Source organism: Tachysurus fulvidraco, chromosome 25 (genome assembly GCF_022655615.1).
Source record: "Tachysurus fulvidraco isolate hzauxx_2018 chromosome 25, HZAU_PFXX_2.0, whole genome shotgun sequence".
Lineage (NCBI taxonomy): Eukaryota > Metazoa > Chordata > Actinopteri > Siluriformes > Bagridae > Tachysurus > Tachysurus fulvidraco.
In genome coordinates, this window is record NC_062542.1 from 8,855,179 (window position 1) to 8,876,956 (window position 21,778).

General features: G+C 36.3%; 1 protein-coding gene across 1 annotated transcript in view; it reads left to right on the forward strand.

Moving 5' to 3' along the window:
* Positions 1–13,404: 13,404 nt before the first annotated feature.
* The window catches only part of mak (male germ cell-associated kinase), a 33,741-nt gene continuing 25,367 nt past the window's right edge, over positions 13,405–21,778 (forward strand). The window contains exon 1 of the mRNA XM_027176726.2: positions 13,405–13,490. The gene's annotated coding sequence lies outside the window, so the exon portion shown is untranslated. The remainder of the gene's footprint in view (positions 13,491–21,778) is intronic.

Genomic DNA, 21,778 nt, shown 5'->3' on the forward strand with positions numbered 1-21,778 from the left:
TGGATAGTCAGTATTTTATGTGACCTATAATTAAAGTAATAAGTAAAAGTAAACATTTTTAAATAGAGTATAAGTATGAGTTAAATGAAAAATAACTTCCATACATTTGTAAATAAAGTAAGCTAAAATCTTAAAAAGCTTGTGGGCTCATAGATAAAAACAAAAAAATGCACCACTCAGATCTGTGTTTATTCAGCATAATCCTAGTGGGAAGTGGTGAATACAATATGTCCATTAACATATAATAACAGGCTTTGTGACCAAGAACTTAAGGCTTAAAAGAAAGAGTGTGACACATTTTGTTGACATGAACAATCAAGTTCTTCTGTCAAAAGGGATCAAGGATAATCACAGACAATTAATCATCTGTTGTTTTTTTTTAGTGCATAGCCTTTTAATCTTCATCTTGTGAAAAGCCTTGAGGCACAAACCTCTTCTGCTCTGGGGTGTGTGTGCAAAATAGGAAATATTATTATAGAGAAAGCATGATAGAAAGGTCATGAAAGGATTAAAAGATAAATGTGTGTGGAAGGTGAGAGAAAAGAGGAAAGAACAAGAATGAAAGAAATGCCAGTAATACATGTTGCTGACAAAATCTCTTCACACAACCTTTACACCAAAGACTGAACACAAGGTGTTGTGGCACCATGGAGCCATTATACTGTACTGTATACAAGCTGATTGTTGTGTGTTACCAAGTCAAACAAAACTCTCTGAATTATTTTAATGTCTAGTTTTTTATACACCGAAGACATTTGGGCTTGAAGTCAAAAGAAAAATACAAGACTATCTATCTATCTGTCTATACGTACATACGTACATACATACTGTACGTACATACATACTGTACATACGTACATATTAATTAATTAATTTATTTTTTTACAATTTACAAATTCCAAAGTGAGTAAATAGAACACTACCCGTTGGCTTCAAAATAGCATATTGCACACTATATACATTCAAACAATGTTGGGGATTTTGTAGAATCAGAGTCAGGTGTATGATTAACCAGTTATAACAAGGATGTTCTAATGATCATCAATTTCATATGTAGGTTTAAACACAGTCATTAACTGAAACAGAAACAGTTGTGTAGCAGGCGTAAACTGGGTGAGGATCAAACAATCTCTGCAATTAAGGTGACATTGTGGAAAACAGTTTCATGTCACAGGTCATTACACCATGGCACAACTGAGCACAGCACATGATAAACCCAAGGTAGTTATACTGCATCGGCAAGGTTTCTCCTAGGCGAAGATCGGCAAGGTTTCTCCTAGGCGAAGACTGGGGTTTCAAGACTATTTTGAAAAACAACAAACAAACCTGCTGAAAGACACATCATGCTTAATTTCCTCTGAGATCTGAAGATGTCCAGCAGTGCCATCAGCAAGGAACTGGCAGAAACCAGTGGAACCCAGGTACACCCAACTACTGTCTGGAGAAGAATTTGTCCTAGTGGAAGAATTGTGGCCAATTCTTGAAAACATAGGAACTGGGGTGCAGAAAATATGGCTCTGGAGTGATGAGTTAAATTTAAAAATATTTGGCTGGAGCAGGAAGTATAATGATGACTGTCTGTATTATCTATACCTGTTGAATGTCAGGCAACATGATTGGTGCTGCATTTCTGCAAATAAAGTTGGAGATTTGGTCAGGATTAATGGTGTCCTAAATGATGAGAAATAAAGGCAGATACATATCCATCATGCATGACCATTCTGCATTCTGCAATATGTGACTGGCCCAAAATTTGGTCTGCAATAGGACAACCCCATATATACACTTCCAATGTCAATAAGAATCTGTTGAATTCCTTCAAAAGCTGTGTGCAAGTGTACCTAGAAGACGTGTGTGTGTGTGTGTGTGTGTGTGTGTGTGTGTGTGTGTATATATATATATAATTATATATATATATATATATATATATATATATATATATATATATATATATATATATATATATATATATATATATATAAATTGAAGGATTTAACTAGACAGGTCAATCGCAAGACATGAACCTGATGCATTTCACTTCCTGAGAACACTGACCACTGTAAAACAAGTAAAACATGTAAAACATAGTTTCTTAAAGTTCAACATTTTTGGATATTCAACTCAAGTTAATACGTTTTCAGGTTTGAGTTCAGTTTTTAAGGCAACAGGTGTACTCGCATTTCGACGGGAGAAAGTCCACACAACAAAGAAGCTACTGTACTGTACAAGAGATTTGCAACCAAATAGTAAAAGCTATTTACTTTAAGAATATCTGTGTCTATACATAAAAAATGAGATCCACCAAGTGTGCCTTGTTCTATGTTGTTTCACACATCTAGATTTTAATACTCACAAATGAAATGAAACAAACTGCCATTCCAAAACTTTGATAGGGGACTGTATACAGTATGTTGATGTAGCATTGATTTGGAATTAACTATCACACTACTGTACATACAGCTCATGCAAAGGGTCCTTTACAGTTACAAAGGGTCCTTTACAGATACAAAAATTACCTAAAACAATGCAAGGTATGCAAACCTTCTCTCTTGCAAAGCAACAAGGTCTGTGATTATGGTTCACCATGCCAAGTGCCCCTATATTCCTCTTGCTGTACTTATGATGAGCCCTTATTTGCAACTAGTAGATGAGAGATAGATTGAGCTCAAAGGTTTGTGCCGGATAATCTCTGCAACACCAGCGCTCTTTAAAATCAAAGATTATTAAGTCAAATAGTAAATGCTAGAATTAACAAGGTTTATTACAACTGTGAGTAAAAATATGGCCATAATAATCAACGCCTTGAATAATATGTTTGTAACAGTTAATTAGTAATAATGGATTCTAATACAAACTGATTTTTGTCATGATGAAATTCAATTAGTGGTCATTTTTGGATAATGGAATAAACATTGTGTGTTACTAGCTGAATGCTCGTGTGCATGGTTTTCTTGTGCATTACGCAATGCCGGAAATCATGTTCATTAATTTAAACCTAATGTAAAGTTTATCTTTGAAGTAACAGAAAAAAATATCAATTTATATGATACTTTATAACACATTTGCCAAAGAGCTATATGTAATATAGTATATACTTCATGAATTTTTACACACTGAGAGCTCTGTTCTAAATGAGCACTGAGAGAATTGTATTTATAATAAATTTTACATTGCCATGTAGCCTCTAGAACACACTCATTCTCTCTCTAATATACTGTCTCTTTTTCTTCACATTATGTCCCCACTCTCTCAGTCTCAGCAGAATTAAGCAAGAGTAGAGCACAGTTGGTTTGAGATCCCTCAGTCAAACTGAGTACACTCTTTCTGCCTTCATCACTGCCATTAACTCAGACACACTAACCCAATTCTCTGGCTGGAGTGGAAGAAGTATTCAGACTGAGAACACACTGAGAGCAATCACTGGTTACTTTTCCCTCCTTTCTGTCATTTTTCATTCTCTTTCTCAGGTCCTTCCTTTCAATCAATCATCTCACCACTCTGTTTGAGCCCTTCTGTGCTGTGGAGTTAAAAATCCTTAGATTACAAAGTGCACATGCAGGTGGTTCTTTAAACTGGATTGTTTGTTTCCCATCTAACAGGTGCAAGAAAGCCTAGTGAAAAATCTTTAGATCTGCTCTAGTATCATTTTTCACACCACTGTGACTTTGAGAGATGTGGCATTCTTGTCAATGTCAATGCATATACCACTTTTTGAGACACTCAGGCTACAGAAAGTCACCTGATAAATGCTATTTTGTCACTTGCCATGAACTGTAGCAAACATCTCAGCAATGCAGTAAAGAAAACTTACAAAACTATCTTTAAAAGTAACCTGTTAGCAGAGTATCTATCACTTCTTCCCAATTTCCATGAACTGCTATGGATGAGAAAAAAATTGAATATGCAATTATGTCCAAGATGGCTAAATGACAAATAAATAAAATTAATTTGATACAAAGTATTCATATGATTCCATCAGAACCATTGATTATTCTCAGCTGTTAATTCTTCCTAGCTATCACAAGTCCTAAAATATCACACCCATACCTACTTTGTGTCATGCAAAATATTAACGAGCATATACTAATATTAGCTAAAAGGCTTATATTTTATCTAAAACTAGAATAATGATTACTTTTCCTTAATTACTTGACTAAGCATTAGGGTTTATTCAAACTGTTAGTCTTGGTGTCTAATGATAACAGTGGTGCAAGATTTCACATGATCATGAGCTCAGTTCCTGAAAATGCCATAGACAGATGTGTCCAGGAACCCAAGACAGCATAACTGACCTGCTTTCTGGATGAAAGAATGCCACTCCCCTTCCCTCCACAATTGATGACACTCCCTCCTCATTTCAACTTTCAAACTGTGTGAAGCTACAGTATAGCCTATACTGTAGTTTCACTCTATGTGAGTGTTTTACCTTCTCAATTTCAACTGTATTGTCTTTTTATTAAAATGAAATATACCCCAGATACATAATGCAAAACAATGGTTATTTCTGTTTTTGTTACTCTTTATTTCTTTACATCATTCTCATCTTTCCCTGATTTATTTCTTTATAGAAAGTTTTCAGCCAAAATGTGTAAAACTGTATGACACACTGTTCTCAACATAAATGGCCAAAAGGGCCTTGTCGGCCTAAAACCAGCTGAAGGTGAATGTCTCCATGTACATTTCAGAAATTTTATGTTAAAAATAGCAGTGGGAACAGCAGTAGTTACACTCCCAGGCTTACTGTGTCTTAGAAGAAGGACATGTTACTGTTGTTGGTGGTAGCTGTAGTGCAATAGGAATAAATAGTTAGAGTGAGGTGAAAATGAGGATGAGATCATATACCAGGCTACAACTAAATTTAATGTAACTTATTATTCTGCTTTAAATATTTTGTTAAGAAGTGGTCTGGTGGCACAATACATTGCAAAGACCAAGAAAAAAACAATGATCAAAAACAAAATGTATAGGTATCTGCGTGGGAATTTAGTTGAATGCCCTTCAGGCCTGGCATGTACTTGATATTATCAGGCCATCAGGTACATCCTGTCTGCTTCATTTCACATGAGCACAGCAATTATCTGGCCTGTCGATCCAAAGATAGTTATCAGCTGTTTCACTATGATCCACCATTAAACTGACAGCAGTGTAGAAATGGATTAAATACTTACACATTAATATATATTTTAGGCCACGAAGACAAAAGAACTTGAACAAGTTATAACAGCAAAAATTCTCTTACATATCTTAAAAAAAGACTAAATTGGGCACACACCCACATAATAGTCTATCACTGAACCATGACCACTCTACCAAGAAGAAAAAAAAACAACACAAAATACTTCATTGAGTGGCTGTGTTGCTTAACACATAGGTTGTATAATTTTCCAGGTAAGTATACTACTCATGTCTTAAGAAAATAAACAACTGAATCAAAAAGCCCTTGTGCTATTTTAACAGCACAAGGGCTTTTTTTCCTCGTTTAATGTCTGATTTAATAGAATTAAGCTTTTATAATTCCAAAAACTTTTGAATGTTTTAACGGATTAATTTTCATTTACTTATAAAGTTCATACTGCCTATTCGTTTAATTATTCTTTTAATTTTTAACCACACCATACTAATTTTGAAACAAGGGGATGGACTCTGAAATGGTGTTACGATGAAAAAGGTTACTGGTGCATGTCAGAAAATAGATAAAGATTAGGAGAATAAATAGATTGACTAGAAATACTGAAGTACAGTACACCTCAAGATATCAGTTAGATAGCTAAAACTGGTTAGCGACTAGTTCTTCCAGCAGCACAATAATCTTAAGCATTCCCTGAAAGATGTAACAAAATGGCTTAAATAGAACAACTATTGGAGAGGTCATCAAAAATCTGAAATAAATTATCTTTTAGTGATCATATTTTGGAAATAAAGTAGATGTTTACAATATTAAAGCACCTGTGAAATTTAAATACTCTGTTGCTGGTTGACAGGACAAAATCTCACAATACATCATGCTGTTCAAAACAAAATAACCAATAAACAACAACAACAAAAAAACATGTGCTGTTATTTTTATATTGCTTTGATCCTGTATATATTTTATTCAGGAAATAATATCAGAAAATTAAGGCATGTTATTTTTATTTTTTGCATACATGATCTCACAGGCAAATGTGATAGGCTAGTGTCTCTCTAATCATCTGAAGTGTATGCCCCTCCCACACAAAGAGCACAGACATTTTCATCTCTTAACTCAGCTGTGGACAGACAGACAGTCCATCCAAGCTCAGGATCACACTGGAGACCTTGAACCTCTAAAGCAGCAATGCTCCAAAGATAAATTTGTATTTATTTAAAAAATAGGTAATTTTCACAAAACATAAGAATATTAAGCAGTGAAACCATTGTGTTTGCAAACAGTGCATGATATAAGAAAATATTTGAATATTTTTTAATAATAATATAATTTTTAGATGGTGCATTATATTGTTGTGTTCACAATGGAACTGCCAATTCTGATAATAGCGATTGAGCTTCGTAACCTATACAATCCTAAGACAGTCAAAATAGTATGTTATTAACATACAAAAAGTATGTTATTACTAAGATATCACTAAGACATGTAATTTGTGTCTTCTGACACAGGCGCACAATCACTTTCCAATTTTTCCCTATGTTTCTCCATAGGTCACACAGTGTCTGCAAATCTCTGTAACTGGATCAGGTGATGATTCTTACATAACCTTTATGGCAAATGAACCCTAGCAAGACATTACCTGGGTAAAATGAGAAGCTATCCAGGTGTTTTGTGTGATCGTTTGTAGTAAGTGTGTGTCAGGTTTTCTTTTAAAGAACTTTAAGATCTCCATTCCCATTCACACACACACACACACACACACACACACACACACACACACACACACACACACACACACACACACACACACACACACACACACACACACACACACACACACACACACACACACACACACACACAACCCTTGTACAAGACTTCCTAACAGGAGCTTCCTGGTTCAGAGGGAGAGCAGGGCATGTTAGTCATGTTTTGTCTGTGTGCTAATACAAAGTGTGAATAGATCTACACTAAGCAATGACCCGTACTTTTCATTCTTTAGCTTAATCCTGAGAGTGTAATCCATGTTTGGTGTCCATGTTTGGTGTCTCTGGGTATGGTGGTTTCCTTCCTGCATCATTTAACAACAGTGGAATGTAATACAATAGCTGAAATGATGGATACAATAGCTCCCATGTATGTTGTTTACTACTACAAAGGTTTATTGTGGGCCTTTTTTTGGATTGAATTTTATCGAAATTTACATTATAATTTGGACAAATGTGACATTTGTCTTCATTAGAAAGACCACTTCATCAATTTACAGAAAAACATGCTAATGCATTTGCAATAACAAAATAAAAATAAAAAAGCAATGCCATTTTTAGAAAGCATTTTTAAGAAAACAAATTATTTTTCAATGACAGAATTCTACCCCTTGGCCTAAGAGCATGTACACACAAGATTGTCTAAAAGCATCCATTTAATCTTCTAGAGGTGCTGAAAGGCAGTGTGTGCGCATGTGTGTATGTGTTTTTAAGAGAGACAGTAAGGCACAAAGAGTATGTGTAAGAGTATGTATTCTGTCCACCAACTTGTTTAAATATGAGATTATACTTGGTGAATTCAAAGGAGTGTGCTAGGGCCAATTGATGCATCTTTCTAACCGAGACGCCAAATAATCCTCACATCAGCAGCAGCATGAGCTCATAACACTCATCACCCCAAACCCTCTCATGGCTGTGGCCCAACACTAAAATAGACAAAAACCACTAGGAAGCTTTTAATAGCAAGGTTTTGTTTATTCACCAAGCATTTCCTGTTCTTTGAACAATTACAAGCGAGTATTTGCAAAAATCGTTTAGTGTCATAGTCTGGAGTTGCAAAGCATCCTGTGTGTCTCATCACTAGACATCCAAAATATATTTTTAGATTATATGATCATTAATAGACACCCAGACTTTACATACTGGCTAATATATCTCACCCCTTAACAAATTACCTGATAGTGGTTTTATGCTATGGTTCAGTATATAGCAGAATAGCACAAGGGATATATATATATTCATTCATTCATTCATTCATTCATTCATTCATTCATTTTCGACCGCTTATCCAAACTTCTCGGGTCACGGGGAGCCTGTGCCTATCTCAGGTGTCATTGGGCATCAAAGCAGGATACCCCCTGGACGGAGTGTCAACCCATCGCAGGGGACACACACACTCTCATTCACTCACACACTACAGACAATTTTTTCCAGAGATGCCAATCAACCTACCATGCATGTCTTGGGACCGGGGGAGGAAACCGGAGTACCCGGAGGAAACCCCCCAGGGACAGGGAGAACATGCAAACTCCACACACACAAGGCGGAGGCGGGAATCGAACCCACTAAGATGGGAATGCTGAACCACTAAGCCACCTATATATATATATATATATATATATATATATATATATATATATATATATATATATATATATATATATATAGTGTAAATAATAAATTCTAAATAATAATCACATACTTTAAGCAATATTTTCCCATTTTTCTTTCTAGATCCTTCAAAGTATATGGACATCTGTACACTACCTGTTTCAGGTCCCCTCATAGATTTTTAGTTGGATTCCTTTAGATTGTTTGAGTATGCATTTCTGAACACAGTGACATCAACCAGGCTGAAAATATTTAATGCTTTTTCACTTACTTTTTATATTTTGCAATTTTACATTGATGGTAGAAAATGTTTAAACACACACACACGTAATACTTTATATGGTTGCGGTGTTTTTAATTTATTAACAGCCTCTTTTACAGATCTGTGAGCAAATTCCCAAGGTGAGCACAGAGAAAAACACACTGAGGTGGATAATCAGCAGATATAACACAAACAACAAGTTCCTTCGGGTATGTAAACCGGAAAAGAAGCTCAGACAGACAGAAAGAAAGGCCTTCTCTCTCTCTCTCTCTCTCTCTCTCTCTCTCTCTCTTTCTCTCTCTCTCTCTCTCTCTCTCTCTCTCTCTCTCTCTCTCTCTCTCTCTCTCTCTCTCTCTCTCTCTCTCTCTCTCTCTCTCTCTCTCTCTCTCTCTCTCTCTCTCTCTGTATTTATGTAACCCAAACCCGAGGGAGCATATATAAAATGGATGCATAGAAATTATGTTTTGTATCAAAATTATGTTTATGTATCGTAACTTTATAGGACCATCCTTTACAATCTCTAGACATCAATGGTCCTTGCTTGTTTAAACGATCATTTGAAGCTGATACATTATCAAAGTTACCTGCATGAACATGAGTTTTTTTGGTTTCATGTTGGCAAAAAGCCCTGGTCTACAAGAGGCGCCTACGTGCAGATCATACCTGTGCCGAGTGAATGAACAGAGGGTAAGTCAGAGCTGAAGAGATAAAAGGAATTTCACTGGGTTTAACCTGAATAGTTTAGCATCAGTGACTGCCGTGTTCAAAATAAACATTCATGACCATATCACTTCATGCACATTCTCTTCAGTGTGAGTAACAGGCTCAGTAGCAAATGGCGACAGAGTTATGATAACATGGTTCATGCTTCACAGAGAACTAGGAGGTGATCTAGAGGTTGTTACACATCACTCTAACAATCTGTATATTATTCCTCCCAGTGGCTTCTATAAACCAGCCTTTGTTAACTTGTAATATAATGAGATACACTAAATCATAGAATGCTATCACAAGTTTTGCTTTGCACAGATTTCTTACAGATTTCTTATGGTGGATATGATCCGTAGAAAAGTTGGATTATCAAAAAAGATTGGAATAATGTACACCTTAGGAAAGGGTTCTTTGGTTGTCCTTCACATTGTCAAATAGACAAGAAAATTAGTGAAGAACGATCACAATTACTGTACTGCGTATCAGAAATAAATTGAAGTGCAACAAGCAGTAAGCCAAATTACAATAATCTAAAGCTTAACTAAAAAAAACTATACTAAAAAAAACTGTTATTATTATTATTATTATTATTATTATTATAACAGCAATCATTTTTACATTAAAAAGAATGAAAAATTATTAATGATTAAAAATAATGAAAATATTTCAAGCCCACCAAAACAATTCTGGAAAATAATTTATACCACTGGAAAAACTCATACTGAGGACAACTCAAAATCTTTACAGAATTTTGCTTATGCAAACAAAATACTGTGGGAAAAACTGACAACATCGTGAGAGAAATTTTGGCCAAGTTACATTTTTGTGAACAACTCACTTGTTGCCATTAGGGAATCAGGAATTGGAGAGGGTTTGTGTTTATGGTAGCTACCTTGCCAGCAATAGAAAGAAAGGTTGGCATACAATAAATTAAATACAAACTATGTGTTCATGTAAGCCATGATATACTGTAATACCCCTGAATTAATTCAGATAAATTGAATACCATTTATAAAGCTTGCAGAATGAACTTAATCTCAATTGTTAGATAATTAATTACATTACCATCTTCACCAACTTAGCCAGCTAATCTAACTAAGTATTTAATTTTACCCATGTTTATGTTCCACAGTGCTTCACTAAACTGAAATAGGTAATTTTATGCATTCTGTTATTAAGACACCCTTTTATGTTTTTATAGCAATAGCAGGTTATCTCTTCTATACTAATTCTTGACTCACTCAAGTAATATGTCAGAGGACACCTAAGAATGTCAGTAATATGCCAGAACAGGTCTTTTCCCTACTGTGTACTTGGGTTGCTGCTTTGTGGACAGGTAACATTAAGTGCATTATTTTTAGTATACCATGACTGAACAAATTAAAGGTTGGAATTGGCCCTTCTCTTAACAATGCCTGGCATCTAGCAGTTACTGTTATGCGAATTTCTTTAGGCTGTTTGAGTACATTTATGAGGATTTTATTGTAATAAAACATGAGCAACTGTGGTGAAATGATCTAAAAGACCATTTCTAAATGTACTAAAACTGACCAGATGTGTAATCTTGACTTTTTAACAACTGGCTAATTCTGAACATGCCTAACACTCTTAAAAGATAAATCTGAGGAGGACACCTTTCCGTGAGAATCCTTATCTGAGTAGGAAGCAAGATCCAAAAATGTACTGTCATGAGTCTGCTGGCCAAAGCATTACCTCTTTGATAGCCATCTTATTGTCAAGATATTGTGCATCACTTCTGATAAGCAATCTTCCACCTGCCTTTGCTTCACTCTAGATTCCAAGGGGCTCTCCCAATCTCTTCTGTCTGTTTTTTGATCATCACCAAATGGCATTACAGGCAAAACAGCCATTAGCTTGAAGCCACATCTGAGACACATGAAAAAGGTGGGGGCAGGAGTGGGTGTGGGCTGTCGCAGTGGGGTGGGGGGGTGTGGTGGAGTTGCACTTCATTTCTTAGCTTCATTTTGGAGGTTGGAGGCATTTCTGAAGGTTATAGAAAACTTGGAGGCTATAAAAAGTGCTCATATTACACTGATATGGTCATTTATTTATACACAAGGAGCAAAGTCATTTGCGTGTGGATAACAGGAGAGATGAACTGATTAAGTGGTGACACCTTTCATCAAGCACAATAAGGGATAGCAGTTGTTGTGTAAAAAGAGATTCATCCCAACTGCTCTGGAGCAGCTTTGAGATGACAGAAGAATATAGATGATAGGACAGACACTCATCTGGTCACACTATAAGTCTCTAACCCATGAGGGCTATTAGGATTGTAAGAGATAAGGCAATGCATCTTACTGCACAAAACATGAATTTAAAATGTACCTAACATTTTGGAAATTAAAAATAGGCCAAGCATTCAGGCAATAAAATCATCAATTAATGCAATTTCTGCTATTTAAATGTGTCAACCAATTATAACATCTGAAGATAATGTAGTTTACTAGGCATTTTTCCTCTTATAAATGTTTACTCTTATCAATTATAAACTTTCAATTATTGTATTTTCAGTTATTCTGGCAAATAGCTGTCACTTATTTAGGTTTAATAAAAAAAATGTTTTTGTTTTGCTGTAATTTTTGTTCTTTATGCCAGTGTATCTACTATGATATTTTCAGCTGTTAGTAAATATATTTTTATTCATTTATCAACAGCAACTGCTTTATCCTGGTCAGGACATATGCCAGAAGCACTGTCCATTAGGACATAAAAAAATATTTTTTTACTATTTAAAATTCATTATATTTTTATCTGTCAATCTATCAATTAAACAAATCAGAAAAAAATTACATTAGTACCATAAATGTATTTATTCTTTGTTACCATTTAACTGATTTTATACTAATCTATATATTTATAATTTATATTAACATTTCTTTATGTGCAATCACATGCCATAATATTATAAATTTTATCATATTAATATTTAGTATGTAAAATCATATGAACAAGTGCACATCTATTTTATAAATGTAACTAAATAAAAAAAAATAATAAAAAGCATTACAGTTAAATACAGCTCCAATACAGCACTTTTAGAGACAACTGTATATTTTATTTTTAAAAAATCCTGGGCAGCTAAAGGAAACAAAAACTAAAGCATATACAGTTTGTTGAAGCTTTAAAATGACTATTTGTAAACAACAACAAAAAATACTGATAATAATTTTTAAGAGTTTTAACCTAATATATACGTTTTCTAATGGCATTTGCCATTTTGTTTTATTAAGGAATGACATCATAGTCTTTTTTCATTTACAGTTACATTTAATATTGTGGAATGTCTATTCAAAGATTTAGTTCTTGCTATCATGAAAATTATATATAACTATAAAAAAGGGTAAACAGACCATAAAACCAGAATAGAAAAGTCCATAAAACCAGAATAGCAAAGCAGTAACACAAACAATCCGAGTAATAGCGAGTAAATCCATAGACAAAGGCATGGTCAAACACACAAAAGGCAATCGCAATGACAATAAATGGCTTGGTACAGTAGTTCAATAGACATTGGTCAAAAAATTGCTTGTGTAACAGAATATATAAGCACCAAATATACGATACACACACATACTGTACGTCCACAAAGTAAGAGCATACACATGAGAGTATCTCCATCATTGAGCATTTGAAGGCTGTCATGGTGGAGTTCATGTTGGATCTCCAGTATAATAAATTAGCTCAGGAGCTCCTGGTTACACAATTCCAAATTGACTGCATATGACTGTAGAAAGGACATTATAAATAATCACACTGTAACAGTTTCCTTGCTACTTATGTACCAGGAGTACTCTTAATGCAGCTATGTAATTACCTACCGGAGCAGTAGGGGGCAATCTGTTCAGGTGATACAGGAAACCCCTATTTAAGGTAACCAAGAAGGAGTCAGGCAGGAAGTAAGTCTCTATCTCCTTTGGAGCAGCTTACCTCATGGTGGTTTGGGCCTTTGTACCCTGGTTGAGGAACTTAATGGTTCTAGACTCAATTCGTAAGTAGCTGACCATGATATTTAGTGTGTAAACATTAAGTTGTTTGTGGCACATGGTTATGGTTTTGTTTATATGAATGTTTTGCTTGCAGAGGGTTTGTGTTTGGAGCATGCTGGATTTAATACTAGCTTAAACATATGAGAAGTGTGAAAGAAGTTGGGTTACATCACTTGCTAAACAACCACAATGTTGGACTTCAAAGTTCGATACAGACATTCTTTCTGGTTGAATGGTTGTCGTGAAACATTGGAATATTCAAGTACCGATTCTATCACTCACTTGGTGACCAGGGATGTTTATTGCTTTACAAAGACTATGCAAAGAAGATGTTCATAGGATAAAACAAACCAAAGACTGTACATTGGGGGAAATTATTGCTTTATTGTAAACTGTGGGATTCTTGGTGTGGGGATTGTTGGTGTAGTGTAGGATTTGCATATGCAGGTTACAGTAAGTCTTTAATACACTTGACTGATGAGTAAAATTGGTCTGCTGAGTCCTTTCATTTATTGTAATGCTTAAACTATTACCAACGGAATAGGTGTTACAACACACTCTGTTTATGGTAGTTTGCACCCTCCAGTGTTTATAATGTATAAATCATGTAAAGTGTTTAAAATGTATAAATCACACACTCTGGTGTCATCCAAATGAGGACGGATTCCCTCTTGAATCTGGTTCTTCCTCATACTATCTAAGGGAAATTTTCTTGCCACAGTCACTTATACAAATAAATGTACATAAAATGTTATGTTCTGTAAAGCTGTTTTCAATTCAATTTCATTTTTCAATCCACATTGTCTCAATTCATTGAGAGTAAAAAATACTCGATTCCAATAAACAAAGAAACACAATTAACATATTATGGCAAGAAAGAAACGTTATATACAATAAAGGCCAGGTGTAGTGGGGTCAAGCAAGGTAATCAGTTATGTCATCAGAGACAGATATTTGAGCTTAATTATATGTCTGGTGATAATAACTGGAATTAAATGCCAATTTGTAATCAATGAACCACATTCTCAAATAGGTGTTATTACCAAGCAGTGATTACTGTAAGAGCAATGACATCATCTATAGATCTGTTGGTGCACCATGCAAAATGGATAGGGTCTGCAGTTACACATAGGGATGTGCAAATGTGTTTTAATTAGATGTCGGTGCAAAAAGGCAGTTGTCATTCTAGGAGGAGACAAGATAGAATACCTCTGGTAGCAATGTCTGACAAACAAGGACAGAAGTGAGATCAGTGAAGAAATAAAATTAGCTGTTTGACACACTATTTTTTTGACACTCTGGCCACAACCTATATTCTACCACCATCCCAAGAGCTAGAGGGACCTCCATTTCCCCCTTGCTTGTTTGACCAATCCCTCCATCCCATATCATGCAGACCTCCTGCACCCGACACACTGCCTGCAGTCAGACCACAAACTCCAGGTATAATTAAGAGTTCTGCAGCAGGGTGCTGCTGGTAAGGGGGGTGCACTTTCATGTTTTCAGTTTACATCCCAGTTTATGTATGTATTTACAACTTTGTGTGACTTTTCTATTTTTTTGGCTTTCTGGATTTAAATAAATACTTTCCTGCAATTGCATGCTCACACCTTTTGTCCTCACTCAGCTTTCTATTATTACATCCCATCACATTAACTATTTTGTAGCCCTTATCCAAAGCAATGAACAAAAACACTTTGAAGTCTCCATTAATGAATATATCAATCCTGGTATGCTAACATGCAGACTAAAGATAACTTGAACCTACAACTCTGTTGGGCTGTAATAAATACAGTACAGTGCTGCTTGAACGTTTGTAAACCCCTTTAGCTGTTCAGTGTTTTGTTGTTTTACTTATTTTATCATATTTTACATCTTTTAAGCATCTTTTACATCTTATGTTAGATGTATGTTGAACAATTGCATATGTTTGTTCAGAGGGAATTTAGTGAGCAGTCAAAAAAAATATGAAAGTTTTAATTATTGTATGTACAAAAGTAAGTGAAGGCCCAGCTGCATTGGTAAAGTTAAGTGGGCAATAGATTCTGGTGAAACACTTTTGGGTGCTTAATTAGTCAGTTAAGTAGACCAATCAAATTAGACATCCTTAGAAAAGTTGTTGGGCAACACTAATTAAAAGGATCCAAAATAGATTTCTTTGGTCATAATCAAAGCCGCCATGTTTGGAGAAAAGCAAACATTGCATTCCAGGAAAAAACTCCTTCCAACAGTGAAGCATGGTGATGGAAAGTGAAGGTCTGGGGTTGCTTTTCTGCCTCCGGGCCAGGGGACTCCATATTATCAAGGGAAACTTGAATTCTCAGACCTCTCAAAAATTCTTGAAGAGAATCTCCTGACATAGTCTGAGAGCTGAAGCTGGGCCGAAAAGGGGGGATGCAACATGACAATGATACTAAGCATTCAAGCAAATTCACTAAGGAATGGCTTAAAAGAAAGAAGGTTCACACTCTTGATTGGCATAGTCAACCTCTGGATCTCAATCCAATTGAAATGTTTTGGCTAGACCTGAAGTGGGTGGTACATTCCTTCCAACCACTCTCAACTGGCTGAGTTCTGCAAGGAGGAGTGGGCAAATCCCCAAAGACAGATGCGGGAGACTGGTTAGTGGTTACAGAAGACATTTGGTTGAAGTACGTAAATTGTGGAAGTGACACAAGCTACTAAATAAAAGGTTTCACATACTTCTGCACAAGTCAAATTTCCAGTTTTTGTGAGATTAACCGCTTTTGTTCAATAAATAATGACTATATCCTTTTTTTGTTTGTGTCCATCATTGGGAAGTCTGTTTCATAAATTGGGGTTTGGATGTACATTTGAATAGGTTATTAATTTTTTATTTTACAAAAACCTGATTATATCTGGAGGTTTCACAAGGGGTCAATAAAAAACAACAACAATTTAAATAAGTCTCAAAGAAGTCACTCTTCAGCTATCCTTTGAAAACAACCAGTGACTTGACTGTTCTGACATAAATGGGAATTCCCTTCCACCACCAATTTGCCAGAACAGAGAAGAGTCTTGATGGATACCTACCTTGTACCTTGAGAGAGGGTGGGACCCGTCGAACAGTGATAGAGTAGCTGAGGTCGGAGGTTGCAGTGTGGGGAGTGATAAGAACTTTGAGGCAAAAGGCTGCCTCTCCATTTTTGGCTTTGTAGCCAAGAATTAGGTGTTAAATCTGATGCATGCAGCAACCAGAAGCATTAGGAAGGAGTGCAGTAATGGGGTTATCAGCATAACAGTGATAAGAGAACTCATGTGAATATATAAATTCACCAAGACAATGAGTATAGATGGAAAAAAGAAGAGGACCAAGTTCTGAGCCTTGTGGAAAACCAGTGTAGTATCTACATGAAGCAAATGTTGATCTCTCCATGTTACCTGATATGAGGAGAAGTAATCCATTTCCAATGTGCTCCATGAATTCCAAGACTCAGTGGATAACTGAATAACAGAGTCTTGTGGTTGACTGTGTCAAACTCTGAACAGTTGAGAAGGATGAGGAGAGATAACAGACCTACTGTAGCAGCATGTAGTTTCTCTGTAACAGACACAAGGGCAGTCCCTGTGAGATGCACTGCTTTTAAGCCAGACTGGTCGGGATCTTGGAAGTTGTTCTGTGAGAGAATTGTTTGTAAACAATGTGTTTAGGGATTTTAGAACAAAAAGAGAAAAGTGATTGTGGTCTGTAGTTGCTGATGTCTGAGGGATACAAAGCAGGTACCTCATAGAGTTAGGAGTACATCATTAAATCATTAAAATGTCAATTCCTAACTCTCCTACCAAGCCATTGTTTTATTTACCTGCTTTCTGTGTATTGAACAAGTTTTTTGTTTTCTCATTTTGTGCTCTATGAATTTTGTCTTTAGAATTAGTTTGCCTCATGGATTATTTCTGCTCTATCTTCCTACCTCTGACTCACTTATTCTTTGCCTGTGTTTTCCAATAAATATCTGCATATGGAGTCTACTTCTTCAGACCCAGCCCTGTCATTACACGCAGGTTTGCAACCAACATCACTACACCACTCATTATTAATCTGGAAAAAAACTGAGTTTATTAAACACTTTAAAAACATTATTTGCACAGCCACAAGCATATTTCATGCAAAACAACAAATACATAAAAATATAAACTTCAAAAAACCCTAGTCATGGTCTACACAAATAATTATAAAGTGTTCAGCTCACTATGCTCTATTTGTTTGGCTAGGGATTTACTCAGTTACCATTCTGCTGTTCTGCTGGTAGACAGCTGATTGCCACAGATGAGGGTCCTCCAGGCCTTTGATGCATTTGCTGTGATTTTATGCCTGACTGTCTGATAAGCATTTCACATGATAATTCTTGCTTTCTGCACTGATGAAAGTGACCTGAAAACTTGGCTTGACTGTAAACTCTCCTCATAGAGAGAAATCAAATGTAGAGCCAGTATTTTCTGTGTATAGCTTCATACTATGGGGTCAGAGTTTTTAATTGTAATGCCTATCACTGAATCTGTATTAGCATGTACAGGGATTGTGACTCATTCCTAATTTCCTTTTAACTTTAGGTCAAACGTTACAACATCTATATGTGTCTGTATTTGGCTGACCTTGCAGAATTACAATGACACCAGTAAATCCACAAAGGAAAGTAAAAAATGGAGAATTCTGGAATAGCCAAGTCAAAGCACACATCTAAATCCTATTGAGAAAACACTTAATTTTTTGTTGTTGTTTACATGCAATTACATCACTTTCATCTACTGGTATAAATTTATTTTGTATTTAATTATTATTTATTAATTAATATATTATTATTAATTATAATTATTATACAGTCATGTGACTACATGCATATAGTGAGTGAAGGAAACGTTTCTTGCACTTGCCTTTCACACAGAGGTGCAGTGTTTTGAAGAACTACCTTACTGCCCTTCAATGACCTCCAAGAGCTCTCACTGTTTTTGAGCTTCTATGACCCCCAAGGATGGTGCTGAGTGTCTGAAATGGAGGAGTAATGAGGGGGAAAGACAGACAACAAGCACAAGCTGCCCAACACAAACACACAGGAGAAAGTATTTAAAGCAGACTGCACAGTGTTGACTTGAGGCAATGGCACCTATTTCTGACCTCTGTAATATGATGCGCACTATAAACAAACACACATGCACAGGATGGACAGTAAAAACTCTATGCACAGGCACACCTGGCTGTCAGGTGTGTTTCAGTAAAAGCACAATCACTAGAGTTTGATTAACGACAATGTTTAAAGCTGACAAATGGCATTGCCTTTGGCTATACTGTATACACACATAAATACAAACATACATACACACATACACAATTTATCTAGGTTTATGATTTCATATCTTAAAAAACAAAACAAAAAACAGTCCTAAAGCATGATTTTTCCAGCAACACAGGTAAGATTGTTTTGCTGTATTTTTTTGCATCTGACTTTTTGCATATTATTATGGAATTATACTTTTTAGAATCATAAGTATTAGACCAGGGGTGTAAAACTCAAATTCACAGTGGGCCAAAATATAAAACTGAGATAAAGTCACGGGCCAAACTGAATATTTATTGAAAAATTAACTGCAACTGAAATGTACAGTAATGTTCAACCTTTTTCATTTGGAAACAAACTTTAGTTTTGCTTGAACACAGGATTTGGAACAACCAGAGCTTGATATTACAAACACATAAGAAATTAAATTTGAAATAAAAGACACATCAGTGGTGTTCATTTCTTATTTAAATAAATAAAAATAAATTATGCCTCTCACTGTATCATTTTAAGTTCCTTTTTTAAGTGGATATTTTTCAAAACCAACAACAAAACAACCAAAAATAATAATTTCATTCAATGAAAATCCAACTTTTCATAAAGAAAACATATATTCAAATTCAGTTTGCACTCAGTTACACTCTGATTTATTCTGCACATTGATCACATTGATTCTTGCCTTTTATCTGGGCACATGATTTCGCAAACTTTGACCATACACTTTTTTATTTTATTTTGCTTTCATGAACATAGTCTGCCGGAAACCAGACTTTTTTTCATCTCCTCCGCCTTCTGGAGCTTCTGCTTTACGTCCAGGTCCTTATACTTCTCATAATGTTTCGTTTCAGTGTCTTCTTAAGTTATAATCTTTCGTTACAGACACGTTAGCTCCGCACACAAGACAAACAGGTCTGTCCTTTATATTCCTAAACAGATAATCTGCCTCCCACCTGTCTTGAAAGCTCCTACTGTATTGTCCATCTTTCATTTGGCCATTTTTGTGGAGGGTGGAATTAATTTGCCCGATGTGACTGTAGCATGGTTGTTAACAACTCTCAACAGAGTCAACATTTGATATGATCTCGCGGGCCAAATATAATTACACCGCCCTGAGTTTGACAGCCCTGCATTAGACCATTACTTATTTTGCCAAGTTTGAAGGGTATTGGTTGAGCTTTTAGATGAGTTTTTAATAAAAAGGTGCTTCCATATGGCCATTCTACCCCATAGCTCAAACATGAAGAATATGAGAATATGCAGTTAGAAGGTCCATACCCCTAATTTTCTCAACTGATGTCTAAGATTCTGCACCCATACAATAAGTCAAATGGTGAAAACCCCCTGGAGGCCTGAATGCCCACCCACGGGTCTATGATGTGCCGCATGCAACAGATTTTCCTTATGTTTCTTTGGAACCAACAACTGGGTCATCTCTACATTAGTGTCCTGTGTCACTCAATGTAAACTCCTTTTAGTAATAGAAAAAAGGGTGAGAACACAACATTGTGCTGGATTTGCTCATCATAAACTACTCATACTTGAGGACATGCCTCCGAGTCTGCTAATTGATCCATGGGGAACTCCCTGAGGACACATTCCACAGCATACCACTGTGGGACCAATCAACAAACAATTCCCCTTCAAGTTTCCCAAGAATTGTTTTCTCTGAACGGTGGTTTGCTAACACTCCATGTCCATTAAGGCCTAATGTGTACTCACTTGTATGCTCACTGTCATGTGGCACATTCTTGATCGATCCACAGATCATGGAATTTGTATCAGTGATCTCAGTTCAATGCAGGAATGCTGATCGTAGACCTTTCCTGGTTGGTAGGCATGACACGTTTTACCTCTTTAAAAAGAGAGGGAGTTGGCAGAAACATCAGAGGCAAAGGAACAGAAGGAACGAAAAGCAAGGACAAAACCGGGTATTGAGGGACAGTTTTGGTGCCGTTGCCCCTCAGTTATAGGAAGGTGGAGAAGTAGAGGAGAGCAGTGGGAGCGGGTGAGAGAATGAGGGAAGAGGGAGGCGCCTGAAGCATTGATCGCCATCAGACAGTCCTCCACCAGCTAAGGGTTGAACCCACTCTGCCATTCCTCTCAGTAGACAGGAAAGACAAATTATTATAGTACCAGAAGATCTGTTCAGCATAGCAAAGGGTGGAATATTGAAGCCCATTCCTCCTCTGGCCATTCCAATGCAGTGATGGAACGATCAAAGAGATTCTCTCCACCAAATGTCTCCATTTCATGTACCTTGGTAGCATGGGACATTGTGCAGTTGTGGGCTGCAGCAACTTCTGGAATACCAGCTGGTTCTCTGTTTGCTTCTGCAAGAGGGCTTTACACCACAGTTTCAGGTCAAGGTGGGCAATTGGTGTTTGGTTTGGTGGAGGATGGCAAGGTCCTTAATAATCCCACCAAGTGGGGAGGCTTCAATGGTGGCATCTAATTCTCAAATCCTGGGTTTTGGCACCACAGTAGAACCCTGCTGTGTTTTGTAAGCTCCGTCCCATTCTCACTCTCTCTATCTCGCTAGATATTAACAACTGTTAATCAATTTTATTGATGACAGTTGTGCAATTACTTTTAAACTAGAGAGAGAGAGAGAGAGAGAGAGAGAGAGAGAGAGAGAGAGAGAGAGAGAGATTCTGCTGTTTTCATAAACATATCCCTAAAATTGTTTCAAGCGGTCCAAAACTATGTATATTAAACAATCAGGTGGTGCTGACTGAGTATTAAGTCTTTGTTCTTTACAAGGTCAGGTCTGCCTCTCTCTTGCTGCCAAAGTGTTTGTGGTGCCTTGCAAAAAATGGTAATGAGAGAATGCTTTCTGTGGTATGGCACAGAAAAGTGTGAGGTGGGGCCATTGGGTGTTACTGGTGTGTGCGGTCAGACACAACTGAATGTCTTTAAGAGTTGGAGAGTGTGAAGTAGTTGTCATTGAGCCCTTAAAGAGATGCCCTTTGGTAATAAAGCAATGGTCAGGTGTTGAC